Raw genomic sequence first — 12,585 nt, 5'->3', positions numbered from 1 at the left:
TTTCAAGACTCTTCTGAGAATCAAAGACCAATATTGACCTCAGCATTGCTGAAGGGTAAGGAAGCTGGAAGAGGCCCATTGAGTACTGTAAGCACAAAATTCACTCATACTGTGTCTGAAGCTGCTTATGACATCTTTAGTTTGCAATTTTTGCTTTCCATAAAATAATAATGGTGATATTTTTCATCCAAGGTTTTCTTGGGAATAGGCTAGCATTTCTGACTAGCATATATCTCCCATTCAACATGACCCCCTTCCCAACTCTCATTTATTCTCAAGTATACAATGCTCATGTTTCCTCACTGAAGCCTACAGCCATTCACCAAAGACCATCCCTTGCTCCAGTTAATGTGTGTCCAGGACTATTTGGGTCATTCTGCATTATTTGGTTATGTTTCCCCCAAGAAATGCAGACTCTTCTTTTACTTTTATGAGATAAAAATCAGGTAGTCTTTCAAACTAAGTGCTAATGAGACAAAAACCAGAAAAAAAATCTAATCTATATGGAGACTTACTCTTTAAGCATGATGAACAATGTTAACACTCTTGTGCTCCGTAATGAAGTGACATAAGTGGCCATTAAAACATCAAGAGAGCTTCTGGAGTAAGTATCATTCAGGGGTGAAAACACAGACAAAGGAGACAATATAGGTGAAACTAACCAGCAAGATGGCTCAGCAGGTAAAGCACATGTCACCAAGCTGATATCCTGAGTTCAAATACTCAACTCACTGGTACAAAGAGAGAACTAACTCCCACAAGTCATCTCTCACTTCTATATGCTTGCTGCAGCAACGAGGACACAAGCAAACACATACATAAATAAAAATTATTTAAAACATAAACATTTAAGTATTTTCAGCTCATTTTATCACTGCACTTATAAATTTGGCTCCTAATATGGATGAAAAGAATGTCAGGAGTGTTTTAGGAATTGAAAGGAATGTGTGGGGAAACTGAGTATTGAGGAGATACAATATGACATAGTGCAAACATAAGGTGATTTAAAAAACGATGAGTTAGAATCTAGGCAATAATGACAGGTGCTCCTGCAGGACAGGGTTAAGGATAGGTGTGAAGATATACATGGCTTAAGGTAAGCCAGTTTCAGTCTTTATAAACAATTCCAAGTCATTGCAGAAAAAGGAAAGCATTGGAGAATATCACATTAGTGCAATAAGGCAGGACTCAAACAGATCTCTCTCTCTCTCTCTCTCTCTCTCTCTCTCTCACACACACACACACACACACACACACACACACACACACACACTTACATATGTATAAGAGTACAAGGTAGAAACAGGGCCAGGGTTGACTATTTGGGAGAAGGAAGAGCTCTACTGGGAGAGGAGAGAGGAGAAAGAGAAGAGACTAAGAGGAAGGAGGAAGAAGTGGAGGATGAGAGAGAAAAAGAGGATGGGAAAGTTTCTATTGTGATTATTTAAAGACAAATTGTTAAACTACTTTAGCAAAGAGGTAGGTAAACAATGCCCAGTTCCTCACTCTGGGTGCATTCAGCTTCAGCGTCATTTGTTTGTTGCGTTTACTTACCTTTGAAATTATTTAGAAATAGCTAAGTAATTCTTTGTTTGTTTGTCCGTTGCCATTCTAGATTGCTGCATTCATGTGCACTGCAGCTTTTGGAATGCAATTATCCTGGAGCCAAGAATGGATATCACAGTAGAAGTAGAGGTGACTGTCTCAACTTCAGTGTCCAAAGCAGGAAGTTTTGAGAATGTGGCAGTGGTCAGCAGCCGGGAGGAAGTGTGTCTCCAAGTGTCCCTTTGTATAAAATGATTGACTCCTAGAGTTGAAAGATACTCTAAATGTAATCTAAATCAACTCTTTCCAGGGCTGTAACTCCTTGATAGAGTAACTTCATGCACATGGTTCAATATCAAGCCCTGGCTGGACAAACTCTGTTTTAAACCCGTATAGCTCCAGCGAAGGAGAACCATGGCCTGACTGAAGCCTCAGTCTTTCCACAGGTGGCACTCATCCATTACAGTCTAACAAGACGTTATGGATTTTAACTTTTTAGTGGAATACCAATGGCTGAATGCTAATGTTCAGGGCTGATGCAAGGGTGGCAGTTACGTGAAGGGGAGAGAAAGCAAAGTGCATATCTTCTCAGAAACTAGAACAGCAACAAGAGGAGAGGAGTGATCAATCCTTACCAAGTTGGGAAAGCAGAGGACGATTTCAGGTGAAATAGCCAGCTGGTAGGCTCACTTCATTTATTTCCCCTGAAAATGAATTCTATTTGTCTACCAAAACTCTTCCCCAGAGGACGATTCGCCAGACCAAAGAAACTCCTCTGAGCCCTCAATCCTGACACCCCTCCTCCTTCCATCTGTCTCTAACCTCCAGACTGAAAATTAAAAAAAAAAAATGCTTTGAGGAAATATATAGTTTGAGACCAAGTTTTGAGTTAAGTTTGCTATCTGAGTCCTAAATACATTGTTATTTTAGAGACTATGATTATCCTTGGATTTCCCAAGCTTCCTGTTAACAGACGCATGATCTATTTTTGCTGTTGGGCTTGTTAGCATTGGTAAAATACTAGCCTCAGTCTTATCTTTTTTATAAAGTAGGATAATATCACTTGGAATTTGTGGTTCAAGCCTATATTTCAAACTTCCAAGGTGTTGATGCAGGAGGATTGCCATGAGTTCAAGGCCAGTGTGAGCTACATAATGAGAGAGTGTGACATGAGCCAGAGCTGCATTGCAAGACCCAAACTTAAAAAAAAAAAAAAAGCGGGGGGATGGAGGGGCTAATGAGAAATCCTTTACATGTCAAAATAACCATTAAAGAACAGACATGGCTGTCTGCGTCTATCTGTTCCAGAAATAGCTGCATCTTTTAATGTAGTACTAGCTTTATCCCTGAGACAGGATGATGAAGGCTGTTGTGAACAGATTTGGCCACATTGGGTGCCTGGTTACCAGGGCTTCCTTCAACTCTAGCAAAAGATATTGTTGCTATCTTTGTGGTTTGAAAGAAAATGGCCCACAAAGGGAGTGGCACAGTTAGAAGGTGTGGCCTTGTTGGAGTAGGTGTGGACTTGTTGGAGGAAGTGTGTCCCTGTGGGGGTGGGCTTTGAAGATTCTTTTGCTCAAGTTTCACTCTGTGTGATGCTCAGACCACTTTCTGTTGCCTGCAAGATTTAGGACTCTCAGTTTACTTCCTGTTGCCTGAACATTGACATGTAGGAGCTCCCTCTCCAGCCCCATGTCTTTCTGAATGCTGCCATGCTTCTTGCCATGATGACAATGGACTAAATCTCTGAAAATGTAAGCTGCCACCTCAACTAAATGTTTTCTTTTATAAGACTTTCTGTGGTTATGGTGTCTGAGTTCCCATGGTCAAGGTGTCTTTTCGCAGCAATAGAAACCCTAACCTAAGATGTCGTCAACAATTCCTTCAATGACTTCAACAAAACGGTTTATATGCTCCAGTGTGATTCTGACCATGGCAAGTTCAACAGCACAGTTAAGGTTGGGAACAGGAAACTTGCCAGCAATGGGAAGGTTATCTTCTCTTTTGTGAGTGAGATACCCCCAATATCAAATGTGATGATGCTGGTGCCAAGTATATTGTGGAGTCTGCTAGCTCTTTACCACCATGGAGAAGGCTGCAGCTCATCTGAAGGGTGGGGCCGAAAGAGTCATCATCTCTGCTCCTCTGCTGATGCCCCCATGTTTTTGATGAGTGTGAACTATGAGAAGTATGACAATTCACTCAAGATTGTCAGCAGTGCTCCTTGCACCACCAACTACTTAGCTCCCTGACCAAGATCCCCCAGACAATTTTGGCATTGTGAAAGGACTCATGACCACAGTCCCTGCCATCACTGCCACTCAGAAGACTGTGGATGACTCCTCTGGGAAGCTGTGGCATGGTGGCCATGGGGCTGCCCAAAACATCATCTCAGCATCTACAGGTGCTGACAAGGCCATGGGCTAGGTCATCCCAGAGCTGAAGGGGAAGATCACTGGCATGGCCTTCCATGTTCCTACCCACAATATGTCCATTGTGAATTTGATATATTACCTGGAGAAAGCTGTCATGTACAAGGATAACATCAGGAAGGTGGTGAAGCAGGCATTGAAAGGCCCATTAAAAGCCATCCTGGGCTACACTGAAAACCAGATTGTCTTCTGTAATTTTAATAACAATGCCTACTCTTCTACCTTTGATGCTGGGACTGGCATTGCTTTCAACAACAACTCTGAAAAGCTCATTTCCTGGTATGACAACAAATATGGCTACACCAACAGGGTGGCAGACCTCATAGAACACATGGCCTCCAAGGAGTAAAAAGCCCTAGACCATCTACCCCAATAAAAATACAGGAGTGAGAGAAAGGCCTCCAGCTGCTAAGAAGTCCCTGTCTCAACTCAGTTCCCAACACTGAGAATCTCCCTTTGGTTTCCATCCCAGACCCCTGGAAGAAGGGGAGGGGCTTAGGAAGCCCTACTCTCTTCTCTTAAATACCATCAATGAAGTTCACGCCGGCGCGCGCGCGTGCGCGCACACACACACACACACACACACTCAAACAGCCACAATTTTAAATTATTGCTGTCCCAGAGAAATGTAAAGAAAGCCACATATATTACTGTAGTTTTTCATGCGACATAAAAATACAATACAGGGCCTGCAATATGGCTTCAGAGAGTGTTTGCTATGTGTGCCTGAGAACCTGAGATTAATCCCAGAACCCAATCACAGAAAGAGAATTGATTCCCATAAGTTGTCCTCTGAGCTCTACATGTATGCCTTAGTACACACACCTCCATTCCCAGATATATCACACAGAAAAACATACTCTCACACACACAAAACTGACAAAATAATAATAATAATAATAATAATAATAATAATAATAATAATAAATAAATAATAATAATAAATTTCAACTGTAATTTATTTGGCCTAATATGCCCAAAATAACAAAAGAATATAACATTAAAATTTCAGAAAAAGAGAGAGGGGTGGAGTGGATGAACAGGCACAAATGATGGCTGAGAACCCAGAAAAGAGCAGGCCAATATCACAGCCAATATTCCAGCACTGATGAGTGACTGCAAGATCATTCACAAAAATCCCCAGAATGGGTGCATCTGAATAAACAGTTTTCTTTAGGAAAAGTGAGTGGTGAAAGAAATACCCAGTCTCTGGGGCAGAACCAAATGCCCCCCACCCCCTCAACCCTACCCCCCACCCCTGCTTCTGGAATCATTTCTTGGAAACCATTGACAACACGTGGGCTCCTGCTTGTGTCTCTTGAGTCTCTTAAAGCCTGCTCCATTTGGTGACTGCAGGATGAGGGCCCACTTTTGTGTGTAAGTGAATATTGCCTTCCCAGAACAAGGATTGATAAGAAATTATAAACATAGCAGTTTTATCGGAGCCAGAGCAAAGTCCACTGCTTTTCAAGGAAATTAAACTGAACAATCAAGATGCAAACAGTATCAGGCTGTAATTACTGGTAATTAAAAAGTAATAACATCTTTTTATGTAGTCCTGGCCTTGTTGGCCTAATGGCTCACAGCATAATTGGAGTCTAGGATTAAAAAAGAAATGGAGCTTTTGTTTCTAAAAGGAATTGTGAACAGGAGAAACCATTCAAGCAGTTTTAGGACAGGGACCTCAAAAATTAGCTGAAAACACTCAAGGTGATATAGACAGTTTTGTCCCAGCCTGGAGGCCAGTAATATCAGAATTAGGTAGAAGTGTGGGCTTTCATTCTGGTGCCTCGTTCTTCTTTTCCATAGCACCTATGTGAACACAGCTGCTTGGAAGATAAGACTGAGGGTGTAGCCCAAATCCCAGTCCAGACACTAGCATGAAGAGGTGCATGAATACTGTCTTTGGGATGTCTAGATTGAATCGCTCAACACTCCCAGCCTTGTTTCAATACAGTGAAGGCTTTTTGTTTTGTTTTGTTTGTTTGTTTATTTGTTTTTGGTTTTTTGGTTTTTTGAGACAGGGTTTCTCTGTGCTGCTTTGTGCCTTTCCTGGAACTCACTCTGTAGCTCAGGCTGGCCTGGAACTCACAGAGATCCATCTGCCTCTGCCTCCCAAGTGCTGGAATTAGAGGCATGTGCCACCATCACCCGGCCTTTGAAGGCTTTTGAAGCCCAGACAGCAGCCTTGGGCTGAGGGTGCTCTGTGGAACCTGTTCTTGCTATGCAGGAGCTCCCATGCCTTCCTTTCATCCTTTCTCTAAATTGTCACTTAGGTACTGATACTGCACCCCACACACACACAAAGCTCACATTCCTGCTGACCTTGAAATCCATTCTTCAATTTATCTGGACAAAGTACTGAGAAGCTGCGGTCCTGGAATGGCTTTGGAAAGCATTTTGTTGAGGACCCTAGGCCTAGAGCTTTCTTACCTAATACAAGAAGGTTTTCTTTGCTTCCTGTGTGTCTCTTCTTTCCCCTCCTCATATCAATGGCTTCCCTAGTCCTCTGAGTCCTCTGATTTGCCTTATCTTGCTTGTGTTTGAAATGCCATGGGTGGCACCAATATAAACTGGGCTTCCCAGGGGGAGTTTTTAATTTTTCAACAGGACTTCATGTGGTTTCTTTGTTTCCCACTCTGTAGACACCTCTTCCTCTCTCTTAACTTGAGAGACAGGTTTGTTCTGGGCTCTCTCTTGCTCTGTGTGTGGTGTGTGTGTGTGGGGAGGGTGTAAATAACATTATCATTTGAGTGTTATGGTGCTATGCCACCATAAAGATCTGTGGTGATGGTAGCATTCAGTCTGTGCAGCTCCCAGAGGAGTGCTTCCTGCCATGAGTATAAGAGAAGCCAAGGGTGGCTAGAAGGAGGACATGCTGATCTTCCAGAGAAGAACAGAGAGGATGGTCAGGATGAGGCTGCCTATGGAGGTGAGGGTGAAGGGGTTTCCATTTGGGGGATCCAGAGCACAACACAGAATGTACAGCAAGCAAAGAGCTGATTGGGGGGAAGCAGGTGTAACACACACAAGCCAGAGGGAGAGAACAGTTGATCTTAATTGGTAGACTGTCGTAACTCAGCCTTCTCCAATTCCCATCTGATCCAGTTCCAACACACTCTGTCTTTGTGATTTCCACTTTTCCAACCTTGGTTAGGTCCTGTGGAGTAAACAACATACACAGGATGTGATGTGCATGCTTAGTTGCTCTGATCAATAAAGAAATTTGAAATCTGGAGAGTTCTACCCAATTCTATGCCCAGAACTTTGCTACACAGCAAGCTGCAGTCATCTTGATCATGCTCTGGGATTACCCTCACAAACACTTGTCCACCATGTAGAACACTTTCTTTATCTTGAACTGTGGAGCCAATTCTTTTCAATTTGTTATGCATGTTAGGGTCAGAACTGTGCTCTGGCTGTAACAATCCAGATTTAAAAATCCAAATTTTCATGAAAAGCAGAAACAGAATTATTCAGTGAGGTATATTGGGAAGAGATTCAATGACCCCCCTACCAACTCCATTTTAGGGGATATAGTAGAACAGATCTGACATTTAAGTAGAAGGCAAGAGTTATACATCTAGCTAAGCAGTCTTGGTTAAGGTATGCCCCCCCCCCATCATTTTTTATGGCTCCAGACTCTCCTGCAAGGAGGTCTGATAAGTTTGTTTAAGGACAAGATCCTCCTCTGTCTGGCCAAGACTTCAGCCTTCTTCTTCGGGAAATATGAGATTCCAGTTTCTTAGTGTCCACCACTTCAGTAGTATAATAACCAACGTGAAGGGTACAGCATTTTTTAGAATAGACTTATACATGTAAGGCAATTTACAAAACCAAATTTTACCTTCTTAGCAATCTTTCTATAAACCTTCTTGTGTAGCTCACTTTGCCCACTGCATTTTACAGCCTCCTTCTCCTCTCAACACACATCACCCCTGAGATTTATTTGTACCATTGCTTGTTGTCAGATCTCCTCAGAATATGAACTCCAAAAAGGCAAGGGCTTGTTGGGAAGCTGAGCATCCTGTCACCTGAAGGGCATGTGTGAGGAAGTAAATACATTTATTAAGAATAAGGAAGCACTCTCTCAGAAATAATAATCCAAGAGCACCCAGGAACTTAACCTTTGGGCTTAGAGAGTGGCCCCTGTCAAGATGTTTACACCTTGAGAGTAACAGGAGTTCATTTAATGGGTGTGCATGACATTTGAGAAATTCTTGGCAGAAGGAAGCTAATGTAAAATAAGAGAGTGTAGCAATTCTTTTCATCAAGTTGTCCATCCTCACCCAAATTCTGAAAGGACTTGTGTACATGATATATTTCCAGCAAAGGGTCATCCAAAGGTCATCAAAATGTGGGGATGTTCAGACTTTTCAGAGTTCCTCTCTCTCACCTTCCTCTTTGTCATAGGTAGTATCACACTCCACCTGAATGCCTGAACAAACCTTGGACGTCTTCTGAATGTCCCTCGCTTTGATCACTGCCAACTCCCCCAGCAACATAGATAAATAGGGCCAGAGAGATGGCTTAGTGGGTCAAGACACCTCACATCCAGTCTGACAATGTGAGTTCAGTCCCTAGAACCCACATTATGAAAGGTTGCAAGTTGCCCTCAAACCTCCATAAACGCTCTTTTGTATATGTTTGTGCATGTGCACACACATGCACACAAGCATGCACACATGCAGGCAAATAATAAATAAATGCAAACATCATAAATGTAAACATCTTTTGGACTATCCTGGTCCACACCAACATCTAGGTGTCCATTCTCTACTTAGATTCTTTCCAGTCTTTAGAGATGAACTGTGAATGATCTTGGGGATAATTAAAGTGTATCACCCCATTCTCCCTTCCTTTCTCTATGAATTACGCTTAGGAAAACCAAGTGAATAAATCATCTGTCTGAGTAAATTTGCCTGCTTCAAACTCTAAATTCACCTCACACACCCTTATTCCATATCAACTACAGGCTATCAACCCTAAATAAGTCAGATTTATTTTCATCTCTTGACACTGACACATTCAAATCCTGAGCCATGGTATGCCCTACTCCTTACTCTCCACTACTTGATGTATCATGCTAAGACCCCCAGGTCTTACATGTGACTTCTTCAATGAAGTCTTCCTATTGCTTTTTTCTACTGGCAAGTAATCTCTCCCTAGTTACTCTCTATGGACTTGCCCATTTCTCTATCTATCCCCAAGCTCATATAAAAAGCTTAGGTGAGTTAAATGGTGTCAGATGGTGGTGGCTGATGGATAAAGGCAGCAGTTTCCTAAGCTGTTGGTTTTCTTGGCCCCTTGGGATAATCTTCCACACATTCCCCCCACCCTCCACTCATTTTCTATTCTTCACGAGTATTGTTTGTGGTGATTCCCTGCAGGCTTCACAGCAGGCGGGGAAAACCAATCCATGAAGAGACAAGAATGAAATTCAGCCCAGCCTGATTTCATTGTAACCTGCTGTGGACCAGGACCTCTAGTCTGGCCCAGATCATTTTATTTTAGTGATATTGTAAAGTACAGCACAACCCTGGTGGAAAAAGTTTTCTGATAACAATTTACTCTATCCCAAGTGCACAACAATTTAAGGCATGTTAACATTGAGATTCTTTACAAAGTACATCTGGCTTTCTTCACAATAATGGGCACTGTTGAGTCAGACATATTGCCTGAGATTTGGAGTCCAGGGAGATTGACTGAGGTAAACATAATGCCTGTCCATGTCAGAATTGGTCTGGCCCTAAGATGACACAGAAGTCCTTTATGCTCTTGTACAAATGACATTTCTCACAAGGATGAGTTGTACGGCCTAGAAGAAATGCTCAAAGTTTTATGGGGAAAGAGTCTGGGGTAATAAACCATAAATTCTGGAAGATATAGGCTGGGCCTGGCTCTACAGGTAGCAAAGAATTGCCAGGTTATAAACTGTATTTCCCCCCAGCATTCTGGGAAAACAGCTAAGCACTTAATTCCATTGAATAGATAAGCTGTGTGTTTAACTTCTCTGGCTTCTCCAGTGCTTATGTGTGTACAAGTCTTTTTTGCTCTCTATAGTTCTTCAGTTTATTTCTACTCTTCATAGGATGAAGTACAGTGTTGGCTGCACTATGTGGACTTGGGTATCAGTAACTCAGAGCTAAGATATGAGATATTAGGAGGGTTGATGATCCTTATCATATGGGAATTATCAGCAGAATTAGAGCATTCTACTGAAAGGACATACTCATGTTCTGGTTAATTCCTGGGCAGGTTATTGGAAATGAGCCTTTGAGATTACTTGTTAGACAATTATAGTTCCCTTTGCTTACAAGAGGTTTTAGGTCATTGTTGTCAATCTGTTTTACTGGAGCTGAATTCAGGGATACAACTTCAACCATTTTCTTCATTGCTGAATTTTTACTACATTTCCTGACATATCCAGGTTCTCAAGGAACATTGGCTAAATGAGTTGAGTTGGATGGTGTGCCTTGAAAATATGACTGATCTTGGTAAGGTTTTAAAGGAATGCATTTGTATGTGAGGACACACTTCATTCTGCATGAGCATCTACTCAGTAGCAGCCTCTAGTCAATGAGGAGACTAGAACATGTCTGGGAGAAGGGAGAACATCCCTCAGCTTTAAGGCTTAGGGTCTGTGGCTAGTCAATAGTCTTAAAGTCAAAGATTCTAAGCAAAAAGGTTTCTGCATGAATCTTTTAAGAGCAAAGCTGGAAGTGATTATAGTGATCTTTATACTAAGATAAAGCATATAATGACAGGGAAGTCTATAAAACTAAAGTATAATACAGCCATGTGTGGGGGCACATAGCCTATAATCTCAGCACTAGGGAGGTAGAGTCAAGAGGATCAAGAGTCCAAGTTCATCCTTGTTTAGAGAGTAAGCTTGAACCCAATCTGTGTATAGGGACCATGTCTCAAAATAAAATAAAAACAAGCATATTCACAACAAAAATGCTATCAAATTTTTCAAGTAGACTTTTGGGTTGGGAATGTAAGAATTCTAAGAAGTGTAGGCTCCCCTTCTCTTAGCCCTAGTGGTTCCTAAGGCAGGATGATGCTATATACAGTCTTGGCTGTACATTAAGGGTTCATGTGTTAAATAAAGGCTTAGTCTCCAGCTTTGTGCTACTAAGGGGCATAAGAATTATGAAAAGTAGGGGAACTGGAGATAGATTGTCAGGTCACTGGGGGTATCTTCTTGAAGAAGACTTTGGGACCCCTGCTTCTTTTCATTTCTCTGTCTCTGTCTGTGTCTGTGTCTCTGTCTCTCTCTGCTCTAAGCTACAGGTTAACAGATTTCCTCCACCACATATCCCCAGCATGATCTACTTCCTGGATAAAGACCAAGAAAACATGAAGCCAACTGGCCATGGACTAAACTCCCCAGACTGTGAGTCAAGATAAGCCTTCTTTCTTTCTCAGATGACCTAAAGTGGTCATGACAGTAACAGATGATAAAAAATCTCTCATAATGAAAATGAGATGGATTATGAGATCATTGGGCTTTGTGTCTCTCCTTTCTGTTCTGCCCAACACAGAAGTAGTCTATGTCCTTCTAAAACAGCAACTGAGGCTTCTTTGTTCACCTGCGCTGTAGCTGCCTCCTTTAGACCAAGAGATTTGAAGGAGAGGGATACTGAGCAATTTTCTGCTTTTGTCACAGAGGTGGGGAGCTGTGAACTGCCAAGTGATAAGAGTCTGATTCTGCTGCAAAGGCTCAAGCCAAGCTCTCACAAGGGATTCAGAATGGCAGATCCATGGAGAAGTGGTATAAAGAAGGACAGGGATCACGTACACCTCTGCAGATGAGCCAAAAGCCAGTTGGAAGCATCTGTTAATAGAATGTAATCTTAATCCATCATAGATGAGGCAACTTCTCATCTTCAGGGCATATCCCTGTTTGAGTGATGAAGTCCACATCCCTGATGAAAACACATCTGTCTACTTTAACCCCATCTCTCCCTGTATTTGGAGTAATTGTCTTTGGCACAATCCCGAAGGCTACATACTCTTTGTGAGTGCTCACACAAGGTTAAACCTCTTTGGAAATGCTGGCCATAATTTGATCTCTGCTTGGAATGCTCTTCTCTTCCTCTTCCATTCATCTTTGCCTGATAATTTTCTCTTTGCTAGAGCCAATATCATATTTCTTCTCCTAGTATGGTTTGTTATGAGGTGTCCTATATGAAGTGGTCTCTGGAAATAGAAACTGTGTTTTAACTCATATGTATGTCATCAGAGCTTACACTCAGTTTCCTGCACAAAGTAATTACATTAATTAATTCAATTGATTTCTTTATTCATACAGAACCTACCTCTGAAGCATGAGGTCATGTTTGCTCTCCTAACAAGGACCATCTCATCCCAACACGTGTTCCTCACTGATGGATCCTGATTAGCTAGGTGTGAGCTGCTAATCCACTTTACTTGGCTGAGTGGAAAGCATAGAAGGTTTACCTCCTGAAGCTCCTTGGCTAGTGATAGAGCACAGTAACATCATGTCAAAGATAGAGAGGTTAAACTCTGCTCTTTCACAGTGGGCAACATGCATAGTGAAGGATGTATGTAATTGGTGTTTGTGAGTACAACTGTCTTAGAG

The 12,585-nt window shown here is 41.9% G+C and overlaps 1 pseudogene; it reads left to right on the top strand.

Moving 5' to 3' along the window:
• The first annotated feature begins 2,901 nt into the window (after positions 1 to 2,901).
• On the top strand, positions 2,902 to 4,326 carry LOC118580394 (annotated as a pseudogene).
• The last annotated feature ends 8,259 nt before the right edge of the window (positions 4,327 to 12,585 follow it).

Source organism: Onychomys torridus, chromosome 3, assembly GCF_903995425.1.
Source record: "Onychomys torridus chromosome 3, mOncTor1.1, whole genome shotgun sequence".
NCBI classification, from domain to species: Eukaryota; Metazoa; Chordata; class Mammalia; order Rodentia; family Cricetidae; genus Onychomys; species Onychomys torridus.
Note: the sequence above shows the minus strand (reverse complement) of the source record. Positions and strands in the feature narration are given on the sequence as shown.